The 17,591-nt window shown below is 49.4% G+C and overlaps 1 pseudogene across 1 annotated transcript in view; it reads right to left on the reverse strand.

Moving 5' to 3' along the window:
- The window catches only part of LOC149349010 (solute carrier family 60 member 2-like), a 28,432-nt pseudogene that overhangs the window by 2,957 nt on the left and 7,884 nt on the right, over positions 1-17,591 (reverse strand). The window contains exons 2-4 of the transcript XR_016282539.1: positions 2,950-3,076; positions 1,853-1,868; positions 1,663-1,805 (exon numbers count right to left, since the gene is read on the reverse strand). The product of XR_016282539.1 is annotated as a solute carrier family 60 member 2-like (transcript). The remainder of the gene's footprint in view (positions 1-1,662; positions 1,806-1,852; positions 1,869-2,949; positions 3,077-17,591) is intronic.

A 17,591-nucleotide genomic window follows, 5' to 3' on the forward strand; every position in this document is an offset into this window, starting at 1 on the left:
GAATGACCGCTAAGCAGTGATGATGAGGAGTGCACGTAACTAGTTTCTTTCCAAAGCTTTGATATACCACCTGCGAAGCTTCCCATCGGGTTAATGTGTCAAGAAACGATGATTCGAGTTGTCTAAAATTCGGGTGTTTATGAATTGCAGCGATGCCCATGATCACTAACGTAAACTGTGTTCAAGTTTCAAGCTTCGAGATTGCTGATAAGCGTGCTACCGCCTGGTAACAAAATCAGTGAAGGAGATGAAAGAACAATAATTTACAGATATAACTGTCAGAGAGATTAATTATGGGGTAAAAGGAGAAAAAAAACGGTTTTCAGAAGACATTGGCGATAGAAGGTAGCAGCTTTTATTGGCCGCTTCCAGATGGCGCCTCCATTTGCGACCACCTGAAAAGTGGCTTCTGAGACCAGTCACTTTTTGAAGCGTAATTTTCCAAGTGGTTTACGTAATATTTCTGAAGCTTTCGTCACGGCGCCATTTTGTTTACTTATTCCCTGCTGTAGATAGTTTTTGGAGCTTTATTACAACTTGATTCACGCTGAGATTACTAACGTGGGTATCGTAGTTTGTTAACTTAAAGCTCTCAATAGATATGTTATGACACATATACTTGGGTTAGGAATTCGACAGAAAAAAAAGAGGTTTAAAAATGGTTTAACATAGAACATAGGTCTAAGAATGGCATGTTTGTTATCTCAAAAACGTCTTTTTTGCATACAATGAGAAAAAAAAAACAAAGCAATCGATGCGCTCCAGTAGGCCGAGCTTTCATGTGTGGAATCATCAAGCAAGACTAAAAGATTTTAAACAGGGGACGCTTACCTGATAGAACTCACTAAGTCTAGAGAGAAAAACGTTAAGTTTCGAAAGGTTTTCAGGCGCATTTATAGGTACTTACACTGAGCAGGAAAGGCGAACCTGCTTCCTACAACAACTCAAATTCTCACAAATAATTCGTCTGAAACGACTTTTTTTCTTTGTGATCAACTAAGAAAGGATGCTAAATGCAAAGCCTCACATGTTCCTCTCGAATCAATCAGTCACTGAACCCATAACTAAGGCAAATGCTTAAATGCATTAAATCAACTAGCCGCAGTGGAAGCATGACAGTGGCCATTAAAACGCCACAAACGGGGCCAAGTAGCAGACAACTGTGTTCATATACCAGCAGTTCTCGTGTTGTTACACGCATGACTATGCACTAAAAGCCAAGGTTAACAATGTTTTGCCTCCCAACGTTTCTATTGGCTATGATACAAAGGGCAGTAAAGAACCCCGGATTATTCTTCTACCTCCCGGGTTATTAACGATCAAGAAATCCATGACCATCGTCTAGCGGGGACGCCGAAGTGTAGGGATTCGTATTAACTTCAGCCAACTACTATTCTTCAAAGTTCAGGCACGTTACTGCACACCACACGGCCATCTTTACATCTGCGTCCATCTAAAGTCTGTACCGCTTCGTCGGGCACAGCATCCGTACGCTATAGCCACTTAGCTACCGCAGCAACGCACGAACAAGTAGTTTTTATGGGGCATCGTGAGAGGAATTAATACATATAAAGAAACTAGTAACGCATTTCAGTAGCTTGCACTATATGGCTTTTATTTTCGGCGACTGACGTTTAAGATTGATGAACATCTGACGCTTACCGGTGCCAAATGCAGCCGCACTAAGTCCTAGTGCAAACTGTACGACATGTGCTATCGGCAGGTATCCGCAGAGTGGTGTCATGACCACCATGACACAAATAACCGCCGTTGCCAGGAATGATATCACTTGTGTGTTGAAGGTAATGCGAAAGCCCTGAGGGTAAAATAAATGAAATGAAATGAAAAGGTGTCGTACATCTTCCCTCCTGCAAAAGAAATGCTTTGAATAAGACAAATGATATCCCTTTGTTACGAAGTCGATATTTGCATCAACACTCAATCAATACGCTTGGCAGTATGTGCCAAAGCAATTCAAGGGGATTTTGAGGAAAAGAAATGGCGCAGTAGCTGTCTCACTCCTCTGTGGACACCTCAACCGCGCTATGAAGAAAGGGAAGAAGGGGGAGTGGAAGAGGAGAGATAGAAAGAGAGGCCGTAGTGGAGGTCTCCGGAATAATTTGGATAACCTGGAGATCTTTAACGTGCACTGACATCGCACAGGACACTTCAAACAACAATCTCGCAAGTCATAATATAAAATTTAAAAAGGAAACCAATATGAGCAACAACTGGCTTCGATAGATCTAATAGTAAAATCATCTCGCAAGGAACAGTTTTTAAACGCCTCGTGTACTTCACAACAGCTGAAGGAAAAACCCAAGCAGTCTTTATTATGCTCACGTATAATCTCACCGTGTTGTGCACCACGTCTTCTTTTAACTAACAACTGAAGATGCTACTTAAACTTTTGTTTTTAAGCTATTTCATAATATATTGTTCTTATTTGCACAGCAGTTTTTGTAAGTATCCCTCTAGTGTTGTATTTGTCATGTCTAGCTGCATATCACAAATTTGCTAAGACGTTATTTCAGAATGCCTTGGTATTTGCTTGTTAAGTTTTTTTGAATGTCTTGCGTGCTTATTTTCTCCGTATTTCGTATTCATTGTGTATTTTGTATCATTTTTATGTTTTATCCCTTCCGCCTGTGATATGTAAACGAACTGCTATAAACAAACATTGGAATCGACCTTTCTCCTTAGGCATAACCGTGACTCACACTGTAATGCTGAAAAAATGAATTTAATCGACTTTTGCGGAAATCGCCAAGGCGTATAAAATATAACAATAAAATATCAGATATCACCTGACAACACGCGGGCTATAAGTGCGCTAAAAGCAGTCCTGCTTTGATCAACGAACAGTTATTTGAGGGTAATAATTGCTGTTAAAAGAAATTAAGTAATAATAACGCAGTAAATACGACGACGCTCGCCCTTCCCACATACCGAGCAGAGACCCCAGCAGGGAGCCGACGCCACGTGTGGTGGTGAGATACGAGATGCTTGCCATGCTTGACCCGTACAGCTGAACCAGGTCCATCAGAGTAGCACCAGCGACAGCAGTGACAAGGCCCTTCGGAGAAATGGTGGGCATTAGAAACGATGTCATAGATGTCCTCAAACATAAAAGAAGTTTATTTGGACTCTCGATCAAAAAGGGACATCCGTCCCTCTACAAAAACAAAGATACATTGCGGCAACTGATGTCGCCCCATGCACACACACTCACAGGGAACGTAAGTGTCCAAAAACAGAAAGTGTCCAAGAAAGTTCTAGTGGGTCCATACGCGGGGAAGCACGCCGGGTTGAAAACCGCGCACAAAAACCCGCGCACGAACAACGCGTACCACACACGCGCTCCACACTTAATACGGCAGGGGCCGCACCGTAACACGGCCCCTGCCTACGACGATGAAGCGGGTGGACCAGCGCCGAAGGAACTGGTGCTCCTCCAGCGACACGAGGTCCACGCACGCCTGGGCGAGCATGCGCGCACGCACCCGCCGCAACATGGGGTACATGGCCCGCTGCACCTCTCTGGCGCCAAGTCACTCATTTTAGAGAGTTAGCTGACCTGACCTGACCTGGATTCAGTAACAGCCTGGATTCAGTAACAGCATGGTGCTCAGCCTGGCTTATGCAACTTAATCATTCAAAAACTAAATTGTTGTCTTTTACTAACCGAATGTCTCGAATTCAAACAGCATACTCCTTAAATAATAGCTCACTCGAGCTAGTCACCACGTATAAATACTTAGGACTTCACCTTCATTCAGACTTAGCATGGAACCACCATATTAACCTTATGCTTGCATCTGCTAATCGGTCATTAGGTCTCTTAAAACATAACCTAAAGCATGCTCCTCCTCACCTCCGTGCTCATGCCTATACCACTTTAATTCGACCTAAAATTGAATATGCCTCGGCTATTTGGGACCCTTACCAATCTTACCTAATAAATAACATTGAATCATTGCAGAACCGCGCCGTTCGTTTTATTTACTCCGATTATTCACGTAACACCAGCATCACAGCCTTAAAGAAACGCGCAGGTCTCCAGGATTTATGTCTCCGCCGTAAAATTGCACGACTATCACTTTTTCATAAACTTTATCATCATCCATCACTTCATAACGACTTTTTTTCTTTGCCTCCTTCGATTTTTGACCGCCGCGATCATCCCTTTAAAGTTATACGTTTCACGTGCAGTTGTTGTTGTTGTGACTGAGAGAAGGATGAAAAGGAAATTGCACGGGCCTGCTACTGGCTCGAGCCAAGCCACCGCAGCTGCCTCGTGCAGATAGAGGAGAGTCAAAAGATCAGAGGAAAGACAAAAGGAAAGAAAAGACGCGCGTCGCAGCAACAACTGCGTCCGCCGGTACGGACGCGGCTCAAAAAACAGATAAGCGGCCGAAGCCGCGCTCGCCGAAGCGAGAACAGATACCCACGATGCTATTTCACGTGCAGTCCAGTCAGATATTGTGCGTGGTAAGAATGAATGCGCATAGTGAACATTTAACTATGCGCATTCATTCTTACCACGCACAATATCTGACTGGAACACTCTGCCTTCACATATCGCAACCACCACTGATCCTGATAAATATTTTAAACTTATATCTTCAATAACTACTGCTTAACTCTTCGCATACATTGTTATTTTATTTGTTCACGGCTTCCTTTTTTGCAGGGTTTCTTACTAAAAACATTCATTGTATTAGTGTTCTGTTTGTATAATTTTAATACTGCAGTAATCTTCGTTCTTTGCCGCGCTGCCATTCTTTTAATTCTTTTTGCTTACTTAGGTCATGTAAAGTGACTTATTTGTGCTTTTGATTGATTCTTTTGCTTACTTATGTTATCCAAAGTGTCTTATTTGTGCTTTTGTTGTTTGTTTTATATTTGTGGTTTTGTTTTATTCTGTTCAATTGCCTGTGCCCCCCCCCCTATGTAATACCCTCTCGAGGGCCTTTAGGGGTATTCTGTATAAATCAATAAATAAAAATTCAAGGGGCACTTTGACTGTCTAAAGTGGGTAGAGGCGGAAGCCTTTTCCGCACCACCTTCGCTGTTTCTGTGGCACCGGTGGCGTCACATATAATTGAGTACTAATTACTAAGTGATGACAAATCACTAATTAATGGTTAATTACTGGTTAATGCCTGAATACTAATTAACTGCTAATTAATGGGGCTTAAGCTTCGCCTTTAGGAGTGGAACGCGACAGCGCGTTGTAGCGCTGCCAGGGAGTCCACGGAACACCACCCGTACAGCGCGATGCCTTGCCCTTTGAACGCAACGCTTTTTGAGGAAAGGAAATGGCGCAGTAATTCTCTGTCATCTCGGTGGACACCTGAACCGCACCGTAGAGGAAGGGAGGAAGTGGGAGTGAAAGAAGATAGATAAGGAGCCGTAATGAAGAAAATGAAAATTGTATTTGAGGAAAGGAAATTACGCAGTAACTGTCTCACAAAATTCAGGGGGGCACTTTTTTGACCTAAAGTGTGGTCACTGATGCCCCTAAGAGTGGAACGCGACAGCGTCTTGCAACGCTGCCAAGGAGTCCATAGAACGCCATCGCCCATTCGGTTCTACGCCTCGCTCGTCAGTAAATTGGTTTTTGAGGAAAGGAAATGTATCTGTCTCTCATTTGTCGGTGGACACCTAAACCTCGCGGGAAGGGAATGGAGGAGGATGAGAGTGAGTGAAGACACCGTATTCACTAGACGCGCCTTTGTTCATTCCAAACCATCGAGCAGCCATGGCGGAGTGGGTAGCATGCTCGTCTCTCACGCCGAAGACCGGGGTTCGATTCCTGAGCTCGACCAATTTCTTAATCAGTTTTATTTATTGATATGGCCTGACTAGAAAAGCTAATTAGGCTAATTGGGTAATTAAGCAATTAACTAAGCTGAGTCCCACTTACTTGGAACATCACTATACGATCCCTTCAATTGGTTGCATGGTTACTAGCCAAAGTACAATGGGCCTTTTTCCAGTGGGGTGTCCCTCTAGCGGCCGCCACTGGCAAACCGAGTTGGGGGGCAAGCCTAGAAACGCCTTTCCTTTCTGTGTGTTGAGCGTACGAAGCAAGCGTGTGTGTTGTCAGCTAGCGAAATAGTTTTTGAGTTCGCGCCGCGTTCCGCATATTTTTTTTTCGTCATAGACGAAGCCGCACTGCAAATGCGCGATACTCTTTGCACACCAACACCACTTCGCCGTTTTCCCAACTAGTTTTTGCTGCGTCGTGTGTGGTCGTGTGTGGTCGTGCTGGCAGCATGGAGGCACCTACGTGCAGGACTTTCTTCAGCCTTTTCAGCGAGAACAACTGGAGTTCAAACTTCAGAGATGCGCCCGCGCTCAGCCAAGAAGACGTACAACGTCATTTCAAGGCTGTGGACGCCGGGTTGTGCGAGCGGCAAATGCGCCGTGGCTGGAATTTCCTCCAGGACAAGTATCTGAGGCACGTGCAGTGGCTGAGTGCAGAAGAGGCTGTGTACCTCAGAAGTACTTGTCTCCCTTCCATGAAGAGCGGGCACTACAAGCAGCTGGTCATGCTGAGCCGAGAGCCACTGCAAGTCGTGCAAGCTTTTTGCGAGTGTACCGCAGGGTAAGTACTTTCCTTCAACTACTGTAACAGTGCACGACGATGCTTGCGCTAGGCCACTGCGTTACGCTCTCACTCCTCGCGGAAAACTGGCGAGTACAGGCGCAAATGAGCACCTTTTTACATTGAAGCTGTTCTGCCCGCACGCATGTGAACATGTTCGCAAGGGGATACCACCCGGCCGCGCGACAACCGGCGAGCAGCTGGCTTTTGCACCGTAGCGAGGGAACATGCTGCTCCTAAAACAAAATCCTATTTAATGCATCACTTCGGCTTATAAAACTTGTTCTGCTTTCACTCTCGTGTGCGCCGTGCTTGTGTAATTTAATAATCTCTCAATAGAGCAGTTATGTTGGCCCATTTTCTAAGCTGTTTACCGATCCATATTCAGGCAAAGACGTTCCCTCCAGCGAGTGCAGTTGCCACTTTCGGGTCATGTATTGTACGCAATTTTTTTGTTACTTTCCCTTCTCAATCAGGTTGAGCGAGACATGTCAGCACATAGCTGCATTGCTGTTTGCGGTTGTGGATTTAAAAACACCATCAACTACAGACCAGCAGTGTGCATGGATTGTGCCATATGCAGGTAAGTGTCTTTCATGCTCATATTGATGGCAATGAGTGAATTTCAGCCAAGAAATCACAAAATGAATGAGGTGTGAGATTTTTATTGTCAAGTGACAGAAAACATGTCGTGACATTTGTTTCTTCAGTACGGCAGCCTGAACAGCGAACAGTTGTGTCCGCACTGCACAACCAAACAAAAAACTGACTATGTTTCACTGTTCTGCTCTCCGTATTACAGCGCACAAACAAGCACTGAGGCAGCATAGCTGTAGTATATCTCAGCCCGACCAGCCTCTTGATGCTGAATGCTGATGAGAAAGTTGCACAATATTTCAATGTAACAAATAGTTTAAACCTTCCTCCGTAGTTGAGCAGTTAGCTTCAGTGTGAAACATTGAAGCTGTAGCATAAGTAATACAGATAAGATTTCTCAGCTGCATTGCACATACATTGGTAGCACGTCATTTTTATGCTTTGAACACACCGAAATCAAAAGTTCAGCTTAATATAGGCACCATAATAGGCTACCATAATTGAAGTAAGTCATTCATTTATTGAAGATTTCATATGTTGCTCAATCTCTCCTAAACGTATTTTGTGCAGGAAACAGCCGCCCACCAGCCATGCCACTACAAGAAATCCCGTTTTGGAAGGTGCGCACTGGTAAGAGGAAGAAGGGCAAAACACCGAGAGGCGTTGATTCAGTTTCTCCTGTGAATATTGATTCAGAAGCTCTCATCGCCCACCTCCAAACCCATGAGCCTGATTTGCTGTGGCTACGTTATGCACAGCCATCAGATGCAAACAATACTGACTGCCAAGCTGCTCAAGATGAAAACTCTCCATTCATCCCTGCAGTTGCAGACACAGAAGACCTGCTCCTCGACGAGAACAGAGAGCTGTTCCGAATAGAAGTGAAAAAAATTTCGCCGATCTCTGCTCAGGACAGAGACAACATTTGTTGTCAGACACTTGGGCAGGCAGAGAACTCCAGGTGGTTTGAGGAGAGGCAAGGGCGCATTACAGCCTCATTTTTCAAGCGGGCAATCCACTGCAGAAAGGTGGACAGTATTTTGAAAGATATCTTCCAATATACTGCACAACGGCCTCTGGCCCAAAATGACCCCCGTCGGTATGGCAGGGAAATGGAGGCAGTGGCTATTCAGAGGTACATCGAAACACGCAGGCTGCTGGACATTACGGTAGATGTTCAACAGACAGGCCTGCATGTGCACAAGTGCCATCCCTTTCTGGCAGCATCACCGGATGGTATAGTGAAGGAGCCAACAGGAGAAGGGCTTCTTGAGGTTAAGTGCCCCTATTCTAAGAGGGGGCTAACAGCAGAAGGCGCATGCGAGGACAGAAAGTTCTTTTGCGAGATGCTGAATGGTGAACCAGCACTTAAGAAAAACCACAGCTACTACTACCAGGTGCAGGGCCAACTTGCCATCACAGAGTATGAATGGTGCGATTTTGTCGTATACACAGCCCACAAACTGCCAGGGCATGACATTCATATTCAGCGCATTTACTTTGATGAAGAGTTCTGGCGCAACAACATGCTGCCAGGTCTCCTCTATTTTTATGAGAGGGCCATCCTTCCCGAACTACTTACATGCAGAGTGAAGCGCCTAGGCAAACTGCACAGAACTGGTGTGGGTCACATCCCATTTTGTCAGCACCAGCAAGGGTTCTTCAGGAGTGAACTTTGTGGGGGGTTAAAGATGGTCATTCGCAGGGTGACTTAAACTTTTTTCACTAAGGCCGAGCAAGATACAGCCGGGGACAAAAGTCTCCGGACCACGTGCTCCTCAAACGAAGCTTATAGCTCTGCTATCGGACAGCGGCTGGAGACCACACTTGTGTAGGTAAAACTTAAATTTTTGTTCTTTCATCTCCACAAGTGCGGTCTCCAGCCGCTGTCCGATAGCAGAGCTACCGGCTTCGTTAGAGGAACACGTGGTCCGGAGACTTTTGTCCCCGACTGTACATTGCAAATTGTGGAAATAGTTTATTGGGGTTTAAGGTCCCAAAGCAACTCAGGCTATGAGGAACGCCGTAGTGAAGGGCTCCGGAAATTTCGACCACCTGGGGTTTTTCTGTGTCTGCAACTGCAGGGATGAATAGAGTTTTCGTCTTGAGCAGCTTGCCAGTGAGTATTGTGCGCATCTGATGGCTGTGCATAACGTATACCCCCAACAAATCAGGCTCATGGGCTTGGAGGTGGGCGGTGAGAGATTCCGAATCAATATTCACAGGAGAAACTGAATCAATGCCTCTCGGTGTTTTGCCCTTCTTCCTCTAACGTGCATCGACATCGCACAGTACACGGGCCTCTGGAATTTCGCCTCCATCGAAATTCAGCTGCTGCGGCTGGGCTCGAACCCTCGTCTTTCGGGACAGCAGCCGAGTGCCGTAACCACTGATCCACCATGGCGGGGCAAGCAAATTGTGGAAATGAAGGACGCCGTAGTGGAGTGCTACAGATCTTGACCACCTCGGGTTCTTTATTGTGCGCTTATATCACAGGGTAGATAGGCATTATTGCAGTTCGCCTCCATGGAAATGCAGCCACCAAAGCCAGGGGCCAACCTTGACATCAGCAACAGAATGCCAAAGCCACTACAGCGGCTGCCAAGAAATGAAGTTTGGTTTATGGGGTTAACGTTATAGCGCCCGGCGACGCTATAAAGCGCATGCGCTGAGATCGGCGTTCCCGCGATAGAAGAAAATGAATGACAGCGCATGCTCGGAGCGCACACCCGGCACGGGCTGTTCGGAACTATAAGCCTGCCACGTTGGTCATCTTGCTCTGGTGCTCCGCTGCGACCCCGCAAATCCTCAACAGTGGTGACCCGGCGAACCGTGCCTTCTATCCCAGCGGCATCCTAGCAAGGCGTACTGGCAGGACCCAAGTTTCAACCCGCCGCTCCCAGTGTTCCGGCCCGCAGGCGTCGGCGGGTGGTTCGCCCAACTGGAGGCTGCGATGTACCTGAACGGCATCACCATCCAGCCGTTTAAACACGCAGTCCTTTGCGACATCCTCCCGCCCGACCTCCTGCGTCGGCTCACCTACTCTGCCTTCGGCTGCCTGCCATACAATGAGCTGCGTGCGGCCGTCTTGGCGGACTTCAGCGCCTACTACGTTCCGCCGCCGCTCTACGAAGCAGCTGACCCGTTTTCGCCGCCGCCAGCCTCTGTCCCTGGACCGGCCTCGCTCGCGCCCACGCAGCCCTCATCAGAACCCGGCCCGCCTCAGCAGCGCCTCGCCGCCACTCCAGTCCAGCGTCTCCGGCCCAGCTTCTTTAGCACCGACCGCACCAGACGCTGCCGCATCGCTTCCGACAGCACATCCTGCTACTCCGGACACGCTAGCAGCACTGTGCGACGACTCCACGGCCCCAAATCCGCAGTCATTCCCTCAGCAGCTCGGTGAGGTGCCTGGCCCACCGTGTTTTGCCACGTCAGCGAACTCAGCGACAGATGCGCCTTGCGCCACCCTGTTCAGTGCCTCCGGCCGTACTGCCTCCCATAAGGACGATACAGCGTCTACGACACAGCCCGGTCAGCAACTTCTCTCATCTGCAATAGTGCCGCCGTCAGTCGAGCTCTTCCTCGACGAGTGCCCCATTCCGCCAACTTCTGTAACCTACTGCGTAGCATCGCTGCCAGTCAAAAGCTCACCTGCCGCCTCATCGCTCATTCCGCCAAAGCCGTCAGACACTGACCTGAGCAATCGTGCTAAAGGCGAAGTGAGATTGCCGCTACCGCAGCATATGCCACTTACCAGCCCCACTACCCCGGCGGCCACACCGCCTGCCCAAGAGGCCCCACCCCAAGCCCTTAGTACTGTCAACCACTTCTTGGAGTCTGACCCTGGCAGCTCGACACTGTCGCAGCAAGCGTCTGCTTTGGTGCCTGCCTTGAGCCACCTTCACCAACGAATGGCAGAGCTACCCACACCGAGTAGTGCAGCAACTGTCCATCCACCAGCTGTGTCTGTTGCTGTCAGCCAGCCGTCTGATGTAGCCGTCTCAGCTCCACGGCCTGTCACTGCCACAACCTTCTTGCAGCCACCCACAGAAGACCATGCCCACACGCACATCAGCACTGGCCAGTTGCTCCGGACTGCCACTCTCGCTTCACCCAAGCGCCTGGCATTGAGCCCAGCAATTTCCTCCGGCATCGTCACAGCTGTCATCGTTGTGTCGACGGTCCCACCACAGCTGCTGTCAGTCCATGGAGCCGTTTCGGCCGCTCCTGTGCTTGTGACCGTGTACACGGCGCGTCAGATCCCCATCGACATCAGCTGCAACTTTCCAACATCGATGACACTTGTGTCAGCGGGCAGCACTACAGTTGGTGTCGGCCCGACCATGGTCTCCATTGCCCTAATATCCTTTGTCAGCTCTGCACCCTGCATCATTCGCTCCTTGCGCAGCAGCCAGGCTCGTCCACCTGAGCCGGCGCACTCCAGCCGACGGCTCTTCCCGGCCCCTGACCTGAACTTACCGGACCTTGTAGCGACCCCGTGGGGACACTGTTCCTCTAGCTGCCTGCTTGCCTGCCGTGGCTACTCCATCTCTGCCTGGCACGGGCTGTTCGGAACTAGAAGCCTGCCACGCTGGTCATCTCTCTCTGGTGCTCTGCTGCGACCCCGCAAATCCTCAACAACGTCCTGAAGTGACTCTGGCTATGAGGGGCGCCGTAGTGGAGGCCTGCGGATAATTTTGGCCACCCGGGGATTTCGACCACAATACACAGGACTCTAGCGTTTCGTCTCCATCGAAATGTGACCGCAGCGGACGGGATCGAATTCGCATCTTTTTGGGTCAGTAGCCGAGTGCTATGACCACTGAACCACCGTGGCAGCCGAAAAATGGAAGTGCCAGAGACGTAGTCAAGAAGGCAGTGTGAGGTGCAAGCCACTCGCCGCCTGGAACAGCCAAACTCATAAGTGGCCTGGCAACCCTGACTGTCTCCGTGCGTTCCCTCTCGGAGTGCCGAGTCGGGGAGAGAGCCTTCAGCCGCGAGCGGAGACGCCGCCGTCTGTATTTCAAGCCCTTTGTTTGTAACTGTTGTTCGACGGTAGAATAAATGCATCCGTGCTCACATATGGCGCAGTCGACGTCCCGAACCTCGGTGTAGCCCGCCCATTCGAAGCCGCAAGCCACTTCACCGAAAGCCAGAGTCAACGTGTGTCGAGCACCAGCAGCCAAAGCCCAACGCCCGTCTCACCGCCGCCGCCGCCGTGCCGCTCATAAACTGGGAGGAACCCACCGCCTCGGACCTCGCTGGTTTTACAGCGCAATTCTTGCGAGATGAACTATCACAACGCAATTTGGACAATACTGGTTCCAAGGACGAACTTATTTCTCGCATCCTTGCTGACACTGCCGCAAAACGAGTCCTGCTACCGGAAACAACTGTATCAGTCACCGAGACGCAGCCCGCTCCAACTCAAGGTGACCAGTTTTTCCAACCTATGCCAGTGTTCAGCGCCGACCCCGTACAGAATATGCAGATTTTGACCGCCTACCTTCAAAATCAACTAGCTTTGACACTGTCACAAGCCTCTACGAGAGCAGTGCACGTAACAACTTTGCCGGACTTGTCATCAACGCTTCCGACGTTCAGTGGCGACGCAGGGTTATCCGTAACCCGATGGATAGACGATCTCGAGCGCACCCAACAGCTTGCCTCTTGGGAACCCGCTACCCTGCTAGCCATCGCCCTCTCAAAACTTCGTGGCCCAGCCGCTGACTGGAAGGAAATCACTGGCCACCAGCTAAAAACTTGGTCAGAGTGGAAGGAAGCGCTTATAGCGCAGTTCGGCGAGCGACTGTCGCTTATACAGTGGCAGGAACTTGTCGGTGCGCGTGAGCAAAGCCCCGGTGAGAGCCTGGTTACCTATACTCTCGCCAAGCTCAAGATAATTGGAAGGTGCCCACTTTCATTGAGTGACAAAGAACACATCGAATATTTAATTCAGGGCATCCGTGATGAGCAAGTGGCTACAGCGATCGTCGTTCAACGCCCGAAGACTGTCCAGGATTTCGTCAGCATCGCTTCAGAAGTTGATCATGCCATGGACCACTCCCGCATGACTAGACTGTCAAAGCCATCCGCGCCAATTTCAAGTCGACAGCCGCATCCTATCACCTCCAGTGCTACAGCTACGACCGAGAGCACTGCAGACATCCGCCAGCCTTCCCGACCTATAAATAGCACCTACCAGCAACCAAACCGTGGAAGGCTGCCGCCCTCAAGAATATCCAACCTGCCACCTGCTAACCAAGAACATCGGTACGAGGCAATCTCTTCCAAGTATGGTGCACCTGCCTACAGACGAGGGCAAGACCTAAGCGAAGCAGTATGTTATAGCTGCAAGGAAAAGGGCCATCTGGCTAGCAACTGCACTGAGAAAGGACAGCCCTCCCGAGACAAGACGCAAACAATCCCTAAAACGCCAACAGCTTGTGTTGGCCGCACTGAGGACCCTTTGCTTGGATCCATGCTTAGGTGTGCGGTTATCACTGCTCACGTCAAGGGCCTTGGAGAGATCAATGCCTTCCCAGACAGTGGTTCGAACGTCACTATCCTCGCTGCCAGCCTAGCTGAAAACCTCAGCATAGAGCCGTGGACAAAGCCACCCCTTCTCGTCGTAGGAGGAGCCTCCGTCGTGCCTCAGGGATCTGTCTTCTTGCGAATCAGCGTATGCCCCCTCTCTGCAATTGTAGAAGCCGCAGTCCTTCAGAGAAATGCCCTTCCCCTTATTCTGGGAGAGGACTGGTTTTATGCTGCTCAAGCGGAACTCTACAAACACTCTACAAACACTCTACAAACACTGTCGTGCTGTGCAAAGAGGAACTGTTACCGCGTATGTCCAATGCAGTGATACTTAAAACATCAACTTTGTCTCGCTTTGACCCACCGCATACCACCAGCGAACCCCTACAAGTGGATTTTGAACCAGACGAACACGAGCCAGTGTGGAGCAAGCTCAATAAGGCAGCCCAGTCTCAAACTAAGCCAGCAGACTACAAGAGCCCAGCCAAGCCAGCCTCATGCAGCATATTTCCTTCTGAGCCATGTTCATCCACGCCCAACAGTTTCCCTGATATCATCATCGGGACCCAACTCAAGCCCGAAGAGCAGCAAGCAGTGAAGAAAATAGTGCACCGCCACTCACGTCTCCTTGCTACCAGCCCTGATGACATTGGCCTGTATGAAGGCATCGAGCACGAGATCAACTTACTGCCGGATGCAAAGCCTTATGGACGGCAACCGTACCGCTACACAGCCAGTGATTGCAAGTTCCTCGAAGCCCAAACAGCATCTCTTCTTCAAAATGACATCATCCGTTCTTCATCTAGACCTTGGGGATTTCCTGCCATTGTCGTGACGCAGAAAGACAAAAAGAGCCGCTTCATCCCGAACTTCTCGAAAGTTGCCGCACCTCTGCAAGCTGTCATCCGAAAGGCTGACTTCGAGTGGACAGTTGAGTGTCAACAAGCCTTTGAAGCCCTTCGTGCCGCACTTACAACAGCACCTATACTGGGACACTTCCACAGTGAAACTGCTGTGCCTACAACCTCTACAAAAGATGCCTTGAAACATCTCCACTCAGTGTTTTAGGGGTTCGGTGCTCCTGACCATTGTTTGTGTGACCATGCCAAGTCATTTGAATCACACCTGTTCAAGAACTTCATGCATATGCATGGTGTGAACATACACTTCTCAGTAGCTTACAGAGCAGCTAGCAACGGACTGGTGGAACGTGCCAATGCCACACTTGTGACCGTCCTCCGAAAACTGTGCAACAATGATCAGGCACTGTGGGTCTCCAAACTCGATGAAGCAGCTTTCGCTGTCAATGTAACCCGCCACAGAAGTACAGGATTTTCGCCATTCGAGCTTCTGTTTGGATTTTTGCCGAAACTCCCATATCAGAAAGTCCGCACAACGCAAGCAGCCGACATTCGTGACAGGCTTATGAACTTGCCAGACCTTCGCAGCGAGGCTGCGAGTAACTCTCAGGAAGCTCAAAGGAACCGCAAGAGAATCTACGACCGCACCCACCGCAGCGCCTCATTTGACGTCGGAGACTTTGTCTGGGTGCGAAGACAAGAGCCAGTACTTGGCGGAACTGAAAAGCTCGCGCCAAAGTTCAAGGGACTCTACCAGGTGACACGGAAAAGGACGCCCGTCACCTACGACGTTCGGCGCATAACGAACTCCGCCACACCCTCACCAGATGCGCGTACAGTGCACATAAGTCAAATGAAACTGTACCACCCTCCGTACTTTGACCCAGTGCTAGTGGAACCCACATGCGAAGCCGTGCAACCTATCCCGAGTCCTGATGAAGACAATGCCGAGCAAATGCCATTTATGACCAATGAGCCGGATCAGCCAACTGGTTCAGCGAGTCAGCGACCTCAGCGTCACCGTGCACCACCCAGGCGACTGCTTGACTATGACTTTGCCAAAGTAGACTAATGTTCCTGTCCAAGAGGACTTGGACTTGCAGGCGGGGTGGGATGTGAGGTGCAAGCCACTCGCCGCCTGGAACAGCCAAACTCATAAGTGGCCTGTCAACCCTGACTGTCTCCGTGCGTTCCCTCTCGGAGTGCCGAGTCGGGGAGAGAGCCTTCAGCCGCGAGCGGAGATGCCGCCGTCTGTATTTCAAGCCCTTTGTTTGTAACTGTTGTTCGACGGTAGAATAAATGCATCCGTGCTCACAGCAGAACCACTGATGCCTTCAAGAAGCTGCTGCTTCACTGCTACCATCATACTCCACTGTTTGAAGCCAAGGAGCAGAGACTTTCTGAGAAGGCCGTTACTAGTCTGCAGCAATGAGAACGAGAATCTCACTGTACTGTGTCAAGTGTGCAAAAGAAAAAAAGCGATGACCGCAGCAGCAGTTATCAAACCTGCATCTTTAGCGGACTTCTTCGCCTAGACTCTTAATGGGGTAGAGGCTCAAGTATTGTGGAAATTAGGACACCAAGAAAGACTGTGCTGGCAGGCCATCAAGGGAAGAGTTCATAGTGCAATATGCTACTGCCAGGTAGTGGTATGTAATCTTGCTCAGAGTGCTGTCTCACAATCATTGCATTTGTGTGCAATAGAAAATGGCAGCAAGACAAGTTTATGTCCTGTTACAACCCTGCTGGCGACGCGTTTGACCATCAGTTGACCCCCGTTGAAAAAAAGAAAGGATGCCTGGCTCTGAAAGTGCCTGCGGAGATTTTCCCACTCTTTGCGGGGGGGTTCCCTTTGACAGGTTCCCAGCTAGAAGGACATCTGGGGCAGCAACCGACGATGGACAAACGACAGAGGAAGAAGGGAACGGTGCCTTCAAGCAATTAGCCATGTCCAACAGGAGCCGGCTCGAATCAGAGCTTGCCACAGTTGTGGCCCACGGCCCCGCATGAATCACCGGTGTGCTGCTTGCAAGACTGTTGCACCTCAGTAAGAAATAGCTACGGACTTGTGATTTCTCCTCTCCCATTCGCACGAGTGCCTCTGCTTGCTACATGCTTTGCAACTTTTCTCATCTTGAAGAAATGTGCCATGTATTGCATTGGCCACCGCCTGGTGAAGGGGCAGACCTTAGGGGATTTAAGGAGCGTGCAGAGTGAGAATAAACACTCTGGGCCCTGGTGACAAGGCTCATTCAGTCGCTTGACGCATGGACTCCTGAGTTTTTGACTGTTTGTAAATTATGTAAATAAGTTTCACCAAAGGTGCCACTAAACCCACTTGTTATCATTTTCCCAAACTTCAAGTTCCCTCTTTCCTTGGCTCAAACACACTACCCATAGAGCCCGGGTTCGAGGTAGCCCCTGCCCCACAACAGTCCTTTCTTATCTCTGTGCTAAATACCTTGCGACCTACCACCTGCAGCATGGTCATGGTGCGTGTGCTCACAAAAACCAACATGGCTGCACTATACTAATCCTTGTCGCAGCAAAGGAGATGTTACTGCTCTTTTTCATAGTTGCAACATAAAAAATTGCGCTGCAGTTTTAACGTGCACAGCTTGACTGGGATCGCACACAGAAAAGCATAACCTGATTTGGCAATGTACATATACCAGTCTCCAGTGCTGCAGTTCAGTACACTGCTCTGAAGCAGTTGCCAACCACTAAATGCTGCTTACACAACACTTGTAGCCTGTCAAGGTGCTCTCGCATAGTGCAATGACACTGAATGCAACATCTATGTGCCCAAGAATCTCTCGGCCGTATGAAAGGCAACCGACACACTTGCGCCATGCCTGCTGACAGTCTCATTTCACTGTGACACACAAGGGCATACGAGTGAAACTTTCAACTTCCCAAATGAGGTCTCTGACCCCCGGCTAAGAACAGGGATGTCCGCTTTGGTTTCCTTACTCTTTTTTTCA

Source organism: Amblyomma mixtum, chromosome 4, assembly GCF_055824585.1.
Source record: "Amblyomma mixtum isolate Tamu chromosome 4, ASM5582458v1, whole genome shotgun sequence".
NCBI lineage: Eukaryota > Metazoa > Arthropoda > Arachnida > Ixodida > Ixodidae > Amblyomma > Amblyomma mixtum.